This window comes from Tinamus guttatus, unplaced genomic scaffold, assembly GCF_059628265.1.
Source record: "Tinamus guttatus ecotype Peru unplaced genomic scaffold, ASM5962826v1 Tinamus_guttatus_pri_ptg000055l, whole genome shotgun sequence".
Classification (NCBI taxonomy): domain Eukaryota; kingdom Metazoa; phylum Chordata; class Aves; order Tinamiformes; family Tinamidae; genus Tinamus; species Tinamus guttatus.
Genome location: NW_028288589.1, coordinates 272,664 through 289,805, shown reverse-complemented (window position 1 = coordinate 289,805; position 17,142 = coordinate 272,664). Strand labels below are relative to the sequence as shown.

Here is a 17,142-nt window from a genome sequence, read left to right as displayed (position 1 = left end):
GAGGTACTGCTTGTTCTGAGATACTGCATGGACATAATTCAGAGTACATCTCTCAGGAGACAACATAGAACTGCCCTTTCACTTCAAGAGGCGGCTTATTCATTCCTTGTTAATAATTAAATTGTGAATATGTGTGGAAGGCATGAGCATGCACTGTGTCTTTTTGCTTCCTTTGCGGAGGTGGGGTAGATATAGGCCACCTGTTTCCAAAGACCCTGACAACATCTGGAGCAACAGCAGGCTCTAACTCCTCTTCCAAGCTTCCTGCCCAGGGACCTGCCTTTTCTCTTTATTCACAGTGGACTCCAGATCCCCATTCCCTGGGGTACTGACTCTTCTTCTCTGCCTTTGTCCAGTCTTTCTGCAACATTAGAACTATAGAGGCAACCCGAATGAAATAAGGTAAAATAGTAGAACTGTGGGAACTAGGGGGCATCTCAAATGAAGTAAGATAAACTAGTTTTAATCCAAGGTAATTACATATGATTATGTAGGTTGTTCGGCAGCTTTTAAATTTAATTGAAACTAAAAGCTTAAGTGCAGTCCACCTGGCTAACCATAACTCCAAAAATCAGTTAGTTACAATAGTCACCTGACATGTGGACTCCTATGGGGATCTGGTTTAAACTGGAGCTAATCCCATCCACCATTCATGACCAAAAGGCATCTGACACAGACTAATACCATTTTAATCCAAGTTTTTGTATATGAAAGATTCAAATAGATGTGTTTGGAATAATCTTATTTAACTTTCAGCATGTTCTGGGATGCTGAATTAGATGCTCCTCACTCTTCAGCAATGGCTCTAAATAGTTTGATAGCTCAGCCCTGCTTCAAAAAATTGTCAGTGTGCTTGTTTAACTGAGTCCAGTTCCTCTATCATGCTCAAAATCCACGTTACCACTAGGAAGAGAAATAACATGTGCTTAAAGGTGTGTTTGAGAAATAATTAACTGAAGAGAAACTAGTTAACACAGTGAAGCAGAAAGAAAAAGAAGAAAAAGGTTCTAAAATATGAAAGTAGGAGTTGTGGGCAACTCCTTAATAAGCTTAAGAGTTGGTGTACTGGCTGCATAAGTTATACTATAATGTGATTCCCTATGATATCTGAGAAAGGACTTGGTGGCTATGTTTGTATTAGTCAATTAAAAGGAACTAGAACTCTACCATTATACCAGAAAAGTGACATAATCATTACTGATACTGAATTTGTTCTTGGTCAGCTTCTCCTGGGTACCGTTCAGGGAAAATTTCATAAAGATGGTTTGCTTGTTGATATGTCTGTAATCAAGTCATACTAGCTAACTCGAAGACCAGAGACCAAGTCTTGTCACTATTTAATTCTAAATAAGCCATAGCCATAGAAAACTATTAACTTGGCCAGGGTTATAGATTTCATAAGGTTTACATATATGGCAAAATGGTCAGTGAACCTTTGCTAATCTGGACTGTTGGACTTTCATCTAGGACAATAAGACATACAAAAGAGTCTGCCACCCAATTACATAAGTCTGCCTGGCAAACATTTACCTGGGCTGTCCCCTGCTCTGAAGATTCATTGGCAAGCATAAGCACAAAGATCATTGGCAAACGCAAGTGAGGAGACCAGAGACTGATTTCTACTTTTAACTGTTTGATGTCTCAGCAGAGAAAGAGAAGTTTGAATTCTTTAGGAACCCTGGCAGATATCTGAATGTTTAGGGCTAGCCTAGTCCCGCCTTCAGCGAAGTCATTTGCAGCTCCAAAGAATTCAATGGGAGCAAAGTTTTACCAATACTTACTGGAAGTAAATATCTCTGTATTCACTAATCACTCGATTATTTGATTTTGATTTCAGTGCTCAGTATGCTCAGGGTTTTCAGTGCTGTGCTTGCACTATTAGGAAAAATATATTTGAAAATATATCTGCAATCAGTAATCTGAACAGAATGCATGAGTGCTTCCCACACACCAGGCAGGTGACCCTTAGTTCCCCCTCTTGGACTTTTATTCTTGTAAAGCATGAAATAAACACTTAGTCACATAAGCCTGTATTGCAAACATTCACCTGGCTGGGTATCACAGTGAGGATGCATTAGCAAGCACAGGGGAGCAGATCAAACCTACCACAAACCATAGGCAAAATATAGTCTTCTCTGGAAAAGAAGTTTTGGACTAGTGTTAGTGTGTGTCTCAGCAAATTTCTGCAGGAAGATAGGGATCTAGATTTTCATTTCTTCTTGACAGCAGCAAATTTCTTCTTCTGCAGCATTTCTTCTTCTGCAGCAAATACTTGGCTGAATAGAAATGGACTGGAACAACTGTACTTCCATGGGCTTAGTGCTCATCGTGACTCTTCTATTCATTATGAAAATAGGAGGTTTCTGGAATGGCTACCTGAGGGAGAATTTCCCCCCAGGACCAAGAGCATTACCTATCATTGGAAATCTTCATCTGTTTGATTTGAAGAGACCCTACAGGACTTATTTGCAGGTAACCATTACTTCTTATACCATTACATCACTGCCCATATCATCAAGCCACATTGGCTGGGTGCCAGAGCCCAGAGAGTGCTGATAAATGGGGCTGAGTCTAGTTGGAGGCCTGTGGCCAGTGGTATCGCCATGGGATCAGTACTGGACTTGGTACTGTTCAACTTGCTTATCAGTGACTTGGACGAGGGAACAGGGTGCACCCTCAGCAAGTTTGCTGATGATACAAAACTGGAAGGAGTGGCCGACACTCCTGAGGGCTGTGCTGCCATTCAAAGGCACCAGGGCAGGTTGGAGAGTGGGGCAGAGAGAAACGTTATGGGGTTCAAGAAGGACAAGTGCAGGGTCCTACACCGGGGGAGGAATAACCCCAGGCAGCAGTACAGACTAGGGGCTGACCTGCTGGAAAGCAGCTCCCCAGAGAGGGATTTGGGAGTTCTGGTTGACAGCAAGTTAACCATGAAGCAGCAATGTGCCCTCATGGCAAGAAGGCCAATGGGATCCTGGCTGCATCAGGAGGAGCGTTGCCAGCAGGTCAAGGGAGGGGATCCTGCCCCTCTACTCAGCTCTGGTGAGGCTGCACCTGGAGTATTGGGTGCAGTTCTGGGCTCCCCGGAACAAGAGGAATGTGGATCTTCTAGAGAGGGTCCAGCAGAGAGCCATGAAGATTAAGGGACTGGAGCATCTATCTTATGAGGAAAGACTAGGTGAGCTGGGCCTGTTTAGCCTAGAGAAAAGAAGATTGAGAGCGGATCTGATCCATATGTACTCCCGAGGGAAGAGTGTAGGGAGGATGGGGCCAAACTCTTCTCAGTGGTGGCCAGTGACAGGACAAGGGATAATGGGTACAAGTTGAAACACAGGAAGTTCCATCTCCTTGTGAGGAATAACTTCTTTCCTGTTAGGGAGACAGAGCCCTGGAACAGGCTGCCCAGAGAGGTTGTGGAGTCTCCTTCTCTGGAGATCTTCCAAACCCGCCTGGATGCCACCCTGTGCCACATGGTCTAGGTGTCCCTGCTGGAGCAGGGGGGTTGGACTAGATGATCTCTAGAGGTTCCTTCCAACCTCAACCATTCTGTGACTCTGTGATTCTGTGTTCCACAGACATCAAAGTTTCCTCTACCAAAGTCTGGATGTAACACATACAAATGATGTAGACCTGTAGCAAGGAACAGGAGACTGTTCTTTGGGTGGAGAACTAAGAACATATCAGGATTTTTCACCGAATCACAGAATAGTTGAGGTTGGAAGGGACCTCTGAAGATCATCTCATCTAACTGCCCTGCTCCAGCAGGGACACCTAGAGCATTTCGCACAGAGTCGCATCCAGGTGGGTTCTGAAGATCTCCAAAGGAGACTCCACAACCTCTTTTTCCTACTTAGACACTGAAATTCCACATATCCTACTTGCTTATGATGTTGAAAAGAATATTTGAACTTATATGTTCACATGTATGTTACAAATACAGATCAAAGATCACTCAGACGGAATATCTGGAAAATCATCTGTAGTTCTTCAAATTGGGTTGGCCAAAGCAGTCTTCATCTGCTCACATGCTAGAACCAGCATGCCTCTGCTGTAATTCCAGTGGATCCATTCCAGTGCAGGAGGTTGGTCTTCTGATTTAAGCTTAGTGCAGGCTTTAAAACTCACACATACTCTATGTCCAAATGCAAATGAAAGCCATATACTAATCCAAAACACTGACATTTCAAATGTTGGAGAGCCCTGACTGAAGAACACACTTTGAAAATATGAGATTTTGCTGCAGCTACACTACTCCGAAATAACCATCTCACCATCAGATAAGTTACCCTCAACTCAAACATGTGTCATCGATGCTCTGTGCTTACATATAGTTGGCTGGCCTTTCTTAAAACAGCTGATGACCATTCTGTATACCACTGGTAAATATTTGCTTTGTGTTTCTCTGCCCAAGCACATTAGAAATTAAGTGCAGGCAGGAAAAACACCTCCTCTTGTTAGGAGAATCAAGAACATCATTGAACTGTGTGAATATAAATCTGCCTGTTAAGCAAGTTAAGCAGCTACCAGCTGGTGTCAAGCATCATCCCTGTGATCCCCTTTGGAAAGAGATTCATGGTAAACGTAGCCATACATAGTGAGAACATACCCAGGACTATAGCCTGGTCTAGGAACGCTCTGCTTTTTTATACCGTTACAATAGTCAAGGATTGAATAGTTGAATTCATCTGAAGTGAAGCTGCCTGAACAAAAGAAACATAATAACATAGGGATCAGAGTGCAAACATGAGTCATAAAACTCGATTCACATGGGTTCCTGAAGCCTAAAGGCAGCTTTTGTGGGCATTTTTCTCAGACAAATGGAAAGACAGATCTGTCAGCAGAGGAGACCATAGGGAGCTCATGGGTGCAATCCTTGAATGAGGCATGGTTGAAGCTGCTAATACTTCTGCTCTGTTTAGCATATCAGATTCTACTCCTCAATGTAGTCATTAGTCATACAATATCTGGCACATTAGTATTATTGAAGTGAGTTCTCTTTTTCTGTTAAGAATTCCTATTAAGAATTTAATACTGCAGCAACCTAGAGGCAGGACAGGAAGATAAGCAGCACTGAAGGGCTGTGAATTTCTTTGTAAGCTATTAAGGCTGTAAATCCTGTTATCTTTTTCTATCAGCTGTCCAAAGCATATGGTCCAGTCTTCAGTGTGCAGATGGGGCCAAGGAAAGTAGTTGTGATCTCTGGGTATGAGACAGTGAAGGAGGCTCTTCTAAACCAGGCAGATGCATTTGCAGAGAGACCTAAAATCCCAATCTTTTAAGATTTGACCAGAGGAAATGGTAAGTTGATTTTTTTTGTTTGCTTGTTTGACTTATTCAAGAAAGGTTTTAGTATAGATGAAGAAGAGACTAATATCATTTTGGATCAAAGATCATATAAGGCAGTGGGAATAGGGGCTAAGTTCATTGACGTCAACAGGTTTATTCAAATTTGAAGCTGTGGACAGTGACAACAAAAACATGTAAAAACTGCAAAATAATAATGTCCATCTAGTTTTTCTCACCACCAAAAGGCTAATGGAGACAGTGCCACACTTTCAGGATCTGGAATGGAGCACACAGGGAAAGCATTTCTAACTCTCATGATGTACTTTTGGGCTTCTGTTACTTGGAGTTTATCATGAAACCTTTTTTTTTTAAAAAAAAAATCATATGATTAATATACCATTCATTTTATATGTAGTAGTAGTAGTGTTAAAATCTACATGTGACAATAAGTTGGAACACATACAGAATTGGTGATTTATGTGAATGAGGGAAATCCTATATACTAACCCAGGTTTCCAAATGAAAATTTGACCCCCAAACTTAATTCTGATTTTGCATCTGAATTTGCTATTTACATCTCCAAAGCCTCTCTGACAAATTCATGAATAATTCATAAGCAGGCATTTTCATAATTTCCTGTAACATTTAATCACATGTAAGCTTTCTTCACACCTTATTTTTTTTCTTTTGGAAAAAAGTATAAGTAGAGTAGTTTGTAGGCTGTGTAGCAATTTCAATGAAAATTTCATTGAGAATGTTTTAAGGTCCAACTTAAACTGTGAAGACATCTGTGCCTAGTCTGGTATTTACTGCAGTCATCAGTGAAATTGCCTCTGGAAACTTGCAGTTTCCAAAGTATTATGAATCTGAATTTCCAGGTGTTTTTTTTTTTTTTGACAGGTGTCTCTGAAGAGTCATTAAGAATTAATTAAACACCTATTAAATAGCTTCCCTTTTTTTTGTGCAGTGAAAAGCTTGGGATTTAACCTGTTTTAAAAGTGATTGATAGTAAATATCTACATTATATATCTACAGATTAGTTACTTAAATTCTTCTGCTGTCCTGAAACATTCTCACTGCTTCAGGGGTTTTATTTGCTCATGGTGGCAACTGGAAAGTCACACGCAGATTTCCTCTCACAACCTTACGAGACTTTGGAATGGGAAAGAGGGCTATAGAAGACCACATTGTGGAGAAATATGGGTATCTGGCAGATGCCATTGGGTCACACCATGATGGGTAGATGATTCATTCTTCAAATCCCTAGGTTTTGTTCAAACACCCAGAGGCCCAAAGCCTTCTCAAACTCTGACCTTTAAAAGAAATGCTGTTCTCAGGTCTGAAACAACTTTGCTGGATTTGGCTCTTCCCAGTTGCTTGTTGCAAATGTGAAAGGCTTCTTCGAATGGTCTAGCAGATGCCACCTGGCTGAGCTCTGTGTAGATTTGTAGTCTTTGGCCCCAAAGTATTCCTGATCTAAATCAAAATTGCAGTTGGAAGGCATGACATACATAGCACACGCAGAAACTGAGGAATGGGGAATTTTATATGTTCTTTCTGAGGCGACCTAGACATGAGGCATAAAAGAGAGCAGCAATAAATTAACAGGTTGCTGTACATGATATTGAAAAAATCTGCAGGGGTGGAATTTTTCTGATCAAATTTGAGTCACCCAGAAGGCAGATGTTTAAGCTAATCAGCTACGTTTATTTTGTAGTTGAGAAAAAGACGAACGGGTGCATGTTTAGAGGATGATTCTTCCCACCTGACTTAGAAGAGGATGATTCATTTCTGGGATCTCTCTCTACCTAGTCACTGTGGAGAGTTACAAGTTCCTACATTTGCCTCCCTCTTCAGTTTCTGATACCTCTGAACTGACCCTAGATTGTTGTTCCTGGGAACAAAGCAAGCTCTTTACATCTCACTGGAAAACATCTTCATGGTCCTGGTCAAATGGCTCTGAATCTTTGCGGTCACTAGATCCCAAAGAAAAGATGGAATCTTTGATAAGAGATTTTCTAAGCTTTGGTGTCTCTTCAAAGAGATGACACAGATGACAGGTGCCCCAGCTCCCATTTCATTCAAATGAAATGAATCTAGAATGGGATTCAGTTGCATAAAACTAGAGGTCTAGCACTGTTTCAGACACCTAAGGATACCCATCACGTCTGTTTGTGTCTAGTAAATTTTGTTTGCTGGCATCGTTCTCTAAAAGAAAATAACAATAATCATAAAAACAATCAACAATGAGAATAGTAAATATCAATAATCTAGTATTTACACAGCCTTTTGCCACAATGCTATATATTCTTTTCTTTGTTATATAGGAAAACCCTTTGATGCTAGTAAAATCATCAACTCTGCAGTTGCTAATATAATAGTGTCAATATTACTTGGAAAATGATTTGACTATAAAGACTCCAGATTTCTAAGACTACTAAATTTGACCAATGAAAGTGTGAGACTTACTGGGAACCCTTTTGTTATGGTAATGTTGAAGATTTTTTTGCTGTTATTCCACTAGATGCAATATGAACATAGTTATTCTGGTGGTCAGTCATTTGTAATAACCAGAAAAATCGGAGATACTGAGAGATACTATTTAAGTTTATCAGTATTTGAGACAAAGCAAAGCTTGAGAGACAATTTTGCCATCTTGAAGTGAACAGTTAAAACTCATCTCTCTCAAAAAAAAGCTTGAGCCATATTTTGATGAGTGTGTTTAAAAAAATCAAACTATTCTCAGTTTCTTCCTGCTCTAAGTTGTTTGTTCTCTTGGTGTGACTGATACAGATGTAGAAAATAATCCTTCTCAGGGACCACAAAATGAGTGCCAGGACAGAAGTTATTCTGTGCCCCAGGCCGCTCTGGACTAGGATACAGGCTGGAATAATTATTGTGGAGGCAGCAGGAACTTCGGTCTTGGAGCACAAAGCTAATTACACATCAGGAAAGAGGCATGATGGTCCTTAAAGACAGCGGTGAAGAGATGGCTACTTTTGCCAGGGTGATTACTCCATCCTTGAGTTGGGACAGGAACCATGGGGGAAAAAATGGCAGTTTGGACCATGCTACTTGAATTAATTCTGCAGCAGCAACTAGCAAAACTAGCTCCACTTCTGTTGCTTCGTGCTTTGAAAAAGAAAAAGATACTACAGAATTACTGGCCAAAATAATAAGTTTAAAGACAGCATTTCAATTGGTAGGTTTTATAGGTCGTTTTTTTACCAAAAAAAAACCCACTCATCTGCATAGATCCCACTGTATATGTCTGAACATTGAATTTCATTCACAAAAGGACAAGAGTTTTACCTTTCACCATTCACACTGCTACAATAGTAGTAAAATAAGGCTTTGTCCCTGATTTCTTACTCCTATTTTGAAACTGTGCTCCGTATATGTTTGTGTGGTCACAGAGTCCAAATCATGAGTCTAAAATGCATACGAAATAACTGTCTTTGTGGCCTTTGCATCTGTGATATTAATTGCCATTAATGCCATGGTAGATTTGGTCTGTGAGAAGGAAGCATTTGTCAATAACATAACCCAGATCTGGGCCAAGATCCCTCTGTTCCACCATCACGTCTTTATTTTATCTGTGAAATCACCACAATAGTATTCATTTGTTTCTGTAAGTGCTTTCAGACCTTTGGCTGGTAAATTCCATATAATGCTTTTTGCTCTTGTAGATGTACAACATCTTTCCATGCCTTGGATTCCTCCTAAGGGCTCAGAAGACTCTTCTTCAAAACAGAGATGAATTCCATGCTTATATAAAAGTTACTTTTGTAGAACATCTCAAAAGGTTAGATAAAAATGATCAGAGAAGTTTTATTGATGCTTTGCTTGTTAAACAGCAGAGGTAACTGAATCTTTTCTCATGACCTGATCTTTTCTCTCAGGTTTTCTCCATATGATTTTATATTTATTGAGGCTTTATCTTATCTATTCTCTTGTGCTTCTGACTCTACAACATACATAAGCGATTACAGAACCAAAAACAGTCCCTAGGCCTTATAGGGATCCTTGTTTGGTGATTAGTACATATTTTGGTCACCTTTTTCACGCAAAAGCCTAACTCTCCTTGCAGCTGGTTCCCATAAAATCATGCAAAATAGAATCATTATCAGCAGATTTCTCAAGGACCAAACTCAAAGATTTTCCTTCTCTTTCTTTTTTTTTTTTTAATACAAGATTTGTTTCTAAGTAAAAATGTTTAGCTAACTAAACTGCATTTTCACACACACACACACACACACACAAAGAAAACCTTTAAGATTTCATCCTTTAATCTCACCTACTACTTCTTTCAGGAGAAATCCACTACCTATAGGTATTTCCATAATGGGAACTTGCTAAGCTTGGTGAGCAATTTGTTTACTGCTGGTGCTGAGACTATTTCTACCACACTAAACTGGAGCTTTCTGCTGATGTTAAAGTATCCTGAAATTCAGAGTGAATGTTAAGAATGGACGAAAGCAAAGACATATTTATTATTTTTCTTTGGACTGGGATATTACGCTATGTTGTAGCATGAAATGATAATTTAGAAACCCTGGCTACCTCTGTAACATTTTAGGTATGAAGTCACTAGGTTTCATTTCCGTGTACCTGTAACTGACAGGGGCTGCAGAGATTCACACACAAATGACAATCTGCTCTCTATCTGAGCCCATAGAAGCTTGCAGAACATGCAGGCAGGGGACTTGTACCATGTCTAAGTTTCAAAAAGGGACATTCCAGTGCATCATGATTGGAAATCATTCAAAGTTACTGTCTTCCACCTTCTAGAAGTCAAATAAAAGCACAAGGTCCAAAACTGAATATGAATTTTTTTAAAAAAATATATAATTATTACTATTTTTATTGTTCTACTGTAAGAACATACGCTTCTGTATCAACAAGTATGTTTGACAAGGGAAAATACTGATCACTAAAGTCTTCTGAAATTGCCCATTAACCTTTCCTATTGGTAAAGAAATTATCAGACATTGTAATACCATTCACATCTTGTTATTTCTGAAAGAAAAAAACAGATTTGGAGAGAAGTCATTATTTTCCCTTGAGGTTTTTTATACTTAAAAAAGCCTAAGCCATACTTAAAGCACAGTATGTCTCAGGGACAAATGAGTCCATGTCTTTTATGCTGTGGATTTTCTCCTCAGGAAAAGTCCAAGAAGAGATAGAGTAACAGGGTCAAACCCCCCAAGAACTGAGCATCGAACTCAAATGCCATACACAGATGCTGTTATCCATGAAGTTCAGCGATTTGCTAACATCCTGCCATTGGACTTGCCTCATGAGACGGCTGCAGACGTCACTCTCAAAGGCTATTTCATTCCCAAGGTGAGATACCTACAGCAGTGCTTTTCCTATATTTTCTCCTATTTCAAAAGTGTTAATATCAGTTATGAAACCACGATAAACACAAACTTTTGCGAAATCATAAGGCAGCAGTGAGAATAATTTCGATGTTCAGGAGAATTTCTTTAGGTTAAGATTTTATCACCATCCCTTCCCCACAGAACATATTTTTTCCCCAGAATAACTCCACTGTATAATTTTTCAGGGAACCTACATCATCCCCTTGCTGACCTCTGTCCTGCAAGACAAATTGCAGTGGGAGAAAGCAGAGATGTTCTATCCTGAGCATTTCCTTGATTCTCAGGGAAAGTTCACAAGGAAAGAAGATTTCATGCCTTTTTCAGCAGGTACTTTCTCTTAATTGCCATTGGAAGTACAGATCTTAGACAAGATTAATTCACGAGAGGCTCTTTGTTACCGAAGCCTGGCTTCCTCACACGGTTTTTTACATGGGCCATTTCATATTTCAGAAGTCACAAATTTCTCAGGACACACTTCTGCTCAGGTCGAGTACTTTACTAATTCTTTCAACCTCCAGGTGTTCTTAGTTTCTCAACTAGTATATATGAAAGTCTTGAGTAACTACTGAGATTAAGTCCTCATATCCTGTTCCTGTGCAAAAGGTTTCCCTTTAATAAATACCTGTATATAAAAGAAAAAGAAAAAAAAAAGGTTCCCTATAAAATCAAAGAAGAGGAAGATAATATGGTTGCCTTTTGAGACTTCTGCAAACAGCTGCATTCACTTAAGCCTGCACATCTACATGACAACATCATAGCCCAAAGAATGGGAGATTTCTACTACTATAATGACTGTTACTTCTCTGGCATTTTTTTCCCTCCTCTTCAGGCTCTGTCATTGTTCAATTAAATCCATCAGTCTCTGGTTAATTTTTTCTCATACCCATAATACCTTGGAGTTTTTCCAGGCTATATGTGTTTATTTTTAATTCTGTATGGTGTCTGAATATAGCCTGTTCTTGTGATACTCACCACCCAACACAATAAAATCCATTCTTTCATTAAGTAAAATTTAAATGTTCCAAACTCATATGACTTCAGTTTTAGACTGAGGTCTGCGAAACATCTTTCACCCTGTCAGCTTCAGATTGGATTCAAAACACTCCTTTTACTAACCAAGGAACAGAGACACGGTGCACAGATCCCTTTTTCACCATCTTCAGGCCCAAATTCTTCCCACCATGTCCTAGCTAAAAGCACATACAGGAATTGTCAGGCCTGAGCATTTCCTGACAGCCTAATTCATAGCATAGTCAAATAGTAACTCCTCATTTTTTTTTCCACTTTCTGTCACATGAGGGAGCTAAAATCAAGTTTTAGTTCATGTCATTGTAAATTCAGGCTTTAAATGATTGTGCTGTGATTAAGGAAGTTTATAATTTGCTGAATATGTCCCAGATTGAAAAAAAACATACATTCACTGTGTACTGGAAGACAAGTTATACTAGGGGTTCCAGACACTATCTCCACTACTTCCCCGTTCTCTTCCTCCCTAGCCAACATTCATGAATTTCCCAGGTCTGTTCAGACAAAATTTAATTTAAACATATTACCTGTGACCTAAGTTGGCGTGGGATACAAAAAGCAAACTGACCCTGATTAAAGTCAAGACCTGAAAATGAAGAAAAAACCTTTTTTTTTTTTTTAAAAAAAAGAAGAAATAGAGATGGGATTTCCATATATCTCCCCCCAAATATAAGCATATATGGATGCTTATAGCATGTATAGTATATATAAATGGGAACTAGCCCATTTATACAAAGAAAAGGAAAAAATAAATCTCACATGGTGGCTTCATTATGATGCTTCTGAAGACAAGGTCTCCTCTTAGATGATTCTTGTATCTTCCATTCTTTGATTTACTAGTCAATGCTATTTTAAGTGCTACTTTGTTCTTTCACTACTAATACATGGAATACTACTTGGGATGTAGTATTCCATGTATTATGGATTCCTGCCATTCTTCCTCAGAATTACAGCTGCTCAGAAGATTTTATTCCCTCCCATCATTGAAAAGGCAGCTGCTATGATGGTCTTATGGATGTTCCACATTTTGTTCTAGGGCAGAGGATCTGCGCTGGTGAAACTCTTGCCAAATGGAGCTCTTCCTCTTCTTCACCAGCCTCCTGCAGCGGTTCACCTTCCACCCTCCCCTTGGAGTTTCTTCTTCAGACCTGGACCTCACTCCTGCAGTTGGGTTTAACGTTGTCCCAAAACCCTATAAAATCTGTGCTGTAAAGCGTTCTTAGAGTTTATTTCAAAATTTTTCAGCTTACATTTTCATGATTTTTGCCTTCTTAATTCCTCAGCCCAAATCATTCACAACATTATATCTGAATGAACATTACCAGTACCTCTAAAATAAAGGTTTTTTTATTATTATTTTTACTGTGGGGATGTCACTTCCTACGGACAAAGCAATAGAGACCCTCAGCTCTCCCCTTCTTACTTTAATTTTCACTTAATAATGTGTATTTCTTGAAAGCATATTCCCCTGGAAGGCTCCCAAGCCCAGATTTATAATTACATTTATGGACCGTGAAGTTTTGTCAACTTATACTACCCTTGTTAAGAATAACCACCTCTGCCAGCCCTGCATAAGTAACTCAAACACACAGTGTTTCAAATGGCAGAGCACATACAAGGGAGAACATCTTTAGCTTTGCACCGGTTTGTGCATTCATCTATTTAAAGACAACATGAAACTTAAGAAGCCAAAATAATAATGGAATATTTGCCTTTTAGGAAAATGAAATGTCTCAATCTTTTTTTCCTCCTTTTAGAGAATTCTGGAATTTCTAGTCCAGGATCTGCAGATATTTTAAAATCCTTCATGGAAAAACACTTTTGCTCCCAACTCTGCTCCAGGCATCGATTTAGCAAGGGGAGAGGCACCCATTAGTACCATCCTGTGAGGCACATGTGGTAGGTCAAATCGCCCTGGAATTAATAGGTAGATGCACTGAGCACAACCTTCTCCCAGACCTGGAGGCACTCAGCCCTGTAGAGACCCTGACCCTTCTACAGGTCTACACATGTAGGCTGTTTACCTGAGATATTGTTAGTTAACACGTTTAGATCACACAGCTAGTGATGCCAAAGCAGATGCAAGGGAGAAAAGCAGCATGCATAAGCAAGCCATCCAGCCAGGTAACATGCGAAGATCTGCACTTGCGTGAAACCACAGCTCCTGTTCTTTGAATTTTTAGCAGCTTGACAGCTGTTGTTCAGAGCCTCCCTGGAAATTATTTGGCCAGCAACATGCCACTGTTGGGCTTCTAGTCCAGGTTGCCTGAATCAAAGAAGATCTGAGTGATAGGGTTGGCATAAATTGAGCTAGTTGCTTAGAGGAGAGGCAAACCTTGGAAGAAGAGCCAAAAGTCTTTGGGTAATTAAGTAATCTACGTTTTCTTGGATCTGTATAGACAACATTTTTCTCTTGCTTTCTATGATACACCTCCAGGGCATATGTTTTGTGTATTAAACCTTTGCAGAAACAGAATCTAATTATCTTAGATTTCATACAGGACTAAAACCACCATATCTGTAAGTACCAGGAGAAATAAGCAGATGCAAATAATATAACGAGTAGTCCCTCATTTCCTCTCCAAGTCTCATCATTCTGTAGGCTTAGTTCCTTATCCTAAAATTCACGGGTCATTTTCTCAAGTACAAAGTCTGGTCTCTCCAGCAGGCTAACCCCTCAAACCTTCATTCTTCTCTCCTTTCCTCACATTTTCTATTTCTCAGATAATTACAGGAACCTTCACAGACTTACACAGTCCTTTCCAACACCTGGATTCTTTGTTCTACTTTTGGCTCTGATCCACTTTTCTGTTCTCCTTCCTTGCCAACTAGATTTGCAAGAGCTGGTTCTATCTCAAGCTTTAGTTAATCCTCCTTTGAAAAGAGAAATAAGAAGCCTTTTATTCTGCACCTGACTCCTCTGAGGTGCTGTGAACATGACCCCTTCCAGTTTGGTAGGTAAACACAAGCTTAAACCTTGGTAGGTAAACACAAGTTTAAACCTAAATATTAAGTCTTCTATTAGTATTTAATGACTGAATCTCAACTTAGATCTGCTAGGAACCTTGCCAGCAGTTCTAGAAACATGCTTACACAGAGATATCCCCAAATACTAGAGATATCGAGCAAATTCAGCAGAATACAGCAACTGCAAACACAAATATTCCCTCCACAGTCACATCCTGCTTCTAGTTATACCAATTCAAATTCTCCTTAATTGGAAAAAGTAACCTTGTGGCACAAAACTGGAAGACAGATAGATTCATATGACCACAGGATAATCTCGTTGGAAGGGATTGCAGGAGGGCTCTGGGCCTGTTTCTTGGCTCCTGCTCAAAAGAGGGTCAGCTGCCAGTTCAGACCAGGCCCGAGGCTTCCACCACTATGGTTTTGAATTCAGACAGGAACAGCACAAGGTCAAACCTTTTGCAAGGTCAAACCTCACTGACAGGGTGGTGTGGTAAGTCTTTTACCATCCACTTTCCCAGGGTGGTCTGATTTGCGCTAAGATTTGTGCTTTTTAGATGACATTTTATGGTATGATGCTTTATCGTGCACGTTATCATGAGCAAAAGGCACCAGCACAGTGTGGTAAAAGCAGTTTCCAAAACAGTGAAGGCAAATCATCACAAGGATGTTTGCCTTGCCCACAAGTCAAATCATCCTGAGGAAACTGCTCTTCATCGCTACTTTGCTCGTCTCTGGAGATAGATGGGTAAACATATACGCTCCAACTGGAGATTGTGACATGAAAAAAATATATATTAAATAATAAAGTCTAGTAAATTTTAAAGTACAAAAAAAGAACCAATGAGGACATACCAGATGCCCTGTGAAACATTAGTCTTCCCATTTGAAACTAGCTTCTGCAAGGTACTGGAGAAGTGGGCGATACCCACATCTTTAGAAAAGGAGTAGTCCTCCAAAGGTAGCTGAACTACCTTTATACAACACCAGAAACCTAGAGGAAATATAAAAGTTATGAATGTCCTCTGAAATTTGTTTTGGAAATGAATCTGGAAATAAAACCAGATTCTAAAGCACTCGCATTAAGTCCTTGTTCCCATCTCATCCAATAGACTTCAGTACTCTCAAGAGTGATGCTTTGCAGTCAGCTTCCAGGTATCCACACCACAGATTACTGCATGACAGGAGACACACAGCTAAAAGCTTCTCTTCCCAGCAGACTTAAGACTAACTGCATTCACCAAACTTATGACCGTAAGTCCATTTCTTCCATGAGTTTTGGAATAGTAACCAGACAGGAAGACATAATTTCCATGCCCCAGCAGATCCAGCTGAGAATGAGTTTTTTCCTCAACTGTGCTTTTTGTACCATATTTACTGATATATTATCCATGTTGTATTACCCACTGCAGTCATAATTAAGATTAAAAAAACAAACCGCTGAAAATTTGAAAAAAGGTGCAAAAAATGTGTCAGAGATGAGACAGTTGATGAGATGACACAGATGAGATGTTGAATAGAAAGAGCTTATGTTATCTAGTAGAAAAATACAGGACTTCTCACTGTACAAACACCATGAAGAAAAGATTTTGTAAAACATGTACTTTACTTCAATTGACAAAAGCCTAGGGATTTAAGCCTAAATAAATCTAAATGTATCTAAATCATCACTGGATGATTTAGACTAATGCAATTGTAAATGAAATGTAATTTCTTAATAGGAATTTAAAACCTTTGACAGTTTTCCTTTTTTAATGGATTCATGAGCATGTAAAGTCTTGGAACAGCAAAAAAAAATGAGATTTGGGGCCTGACTCAAAGTTAAAGTTGTGCACTGTCCTTATGTCCCTTATATGTCCCTTATGGAGAACTGGCTTAGTATCATTCTCCAGCTCCACGGTACTAAGTTCACCAGTGCTCACCTGCAGAAGTAGGAGAAATGATTCTCTCCACAGTGAAGCTCTTTGCATAGAGTTGTATTGTAATGGTCTAGAGATTTCTTACTATAAAATTTGAAAAGCTTTTGGTATGTTTCAGATGTATGCCAAAGTTCTGCCTTGGTGCACTGAAACTGAAATTCACCTAATGAGCAAAGCAGAAGATGCTTGCTCCAGTTTTGCAATTACTATTATTTTTAATCTAAATTTGAACTTCTCCATCTATACATAAAAATAGACCTGTCAGGGCAATTCGACATCATTCCAACTCAGCAAATCATGTCTGTAACTAATCTCCTATTATAACAAACTCAAGAAGCAGAAACCTTTTTTTTTTCAGTGCCAATTATTCTGAAACAGGGTCAACCTACACCTTGATGCACTAGCAACTACTTATCATTGCATTCACTATTCTGCATGAGCAAACTGTAATATAAAACTCACTTATCTAAGCCCCACAGAGGTTTTTTATACTCAAGCAAGCTGGTGGTTTCTGAATTATTCTGCTATATAATGAAAGGGTTACAAAAAAAAAAAAAAAG

The 17,142-nt window shown here is 39.3% G+C and overlaps 1 pseudogene across 1 annotated transcript; it reads left to right on the top strand.

Moving 5' to 3' along the window:
* Positions 1 to 2,263: 2,263 nt before the first annotated feature.
* On the top strand, positions 2,264 to 12,971 carry LOC104567297 (cytochrome P450 2K1-like; annotated as a pseudogene). The gene is made up of 10 exons (XR_015914407.1): positions 2,264 to 2,472; positions 5,136 to 5,298; positions 6,372 to 6,519; positions 7,612 to 7,774; positions 8,976 to 9,148; positions 9,494 to 9,500; positions 9,600 to 9,741; positions 10,452 to 10,632; positions 10,856 to 10,997; positions 12,733 to 12,971. The product of XR_015914407.1 is annotated as a cytochrome P450 2K1-like (transcript).
* Positions 12,972 to 17,142: the final 4,171 nt, after the last annotated feature.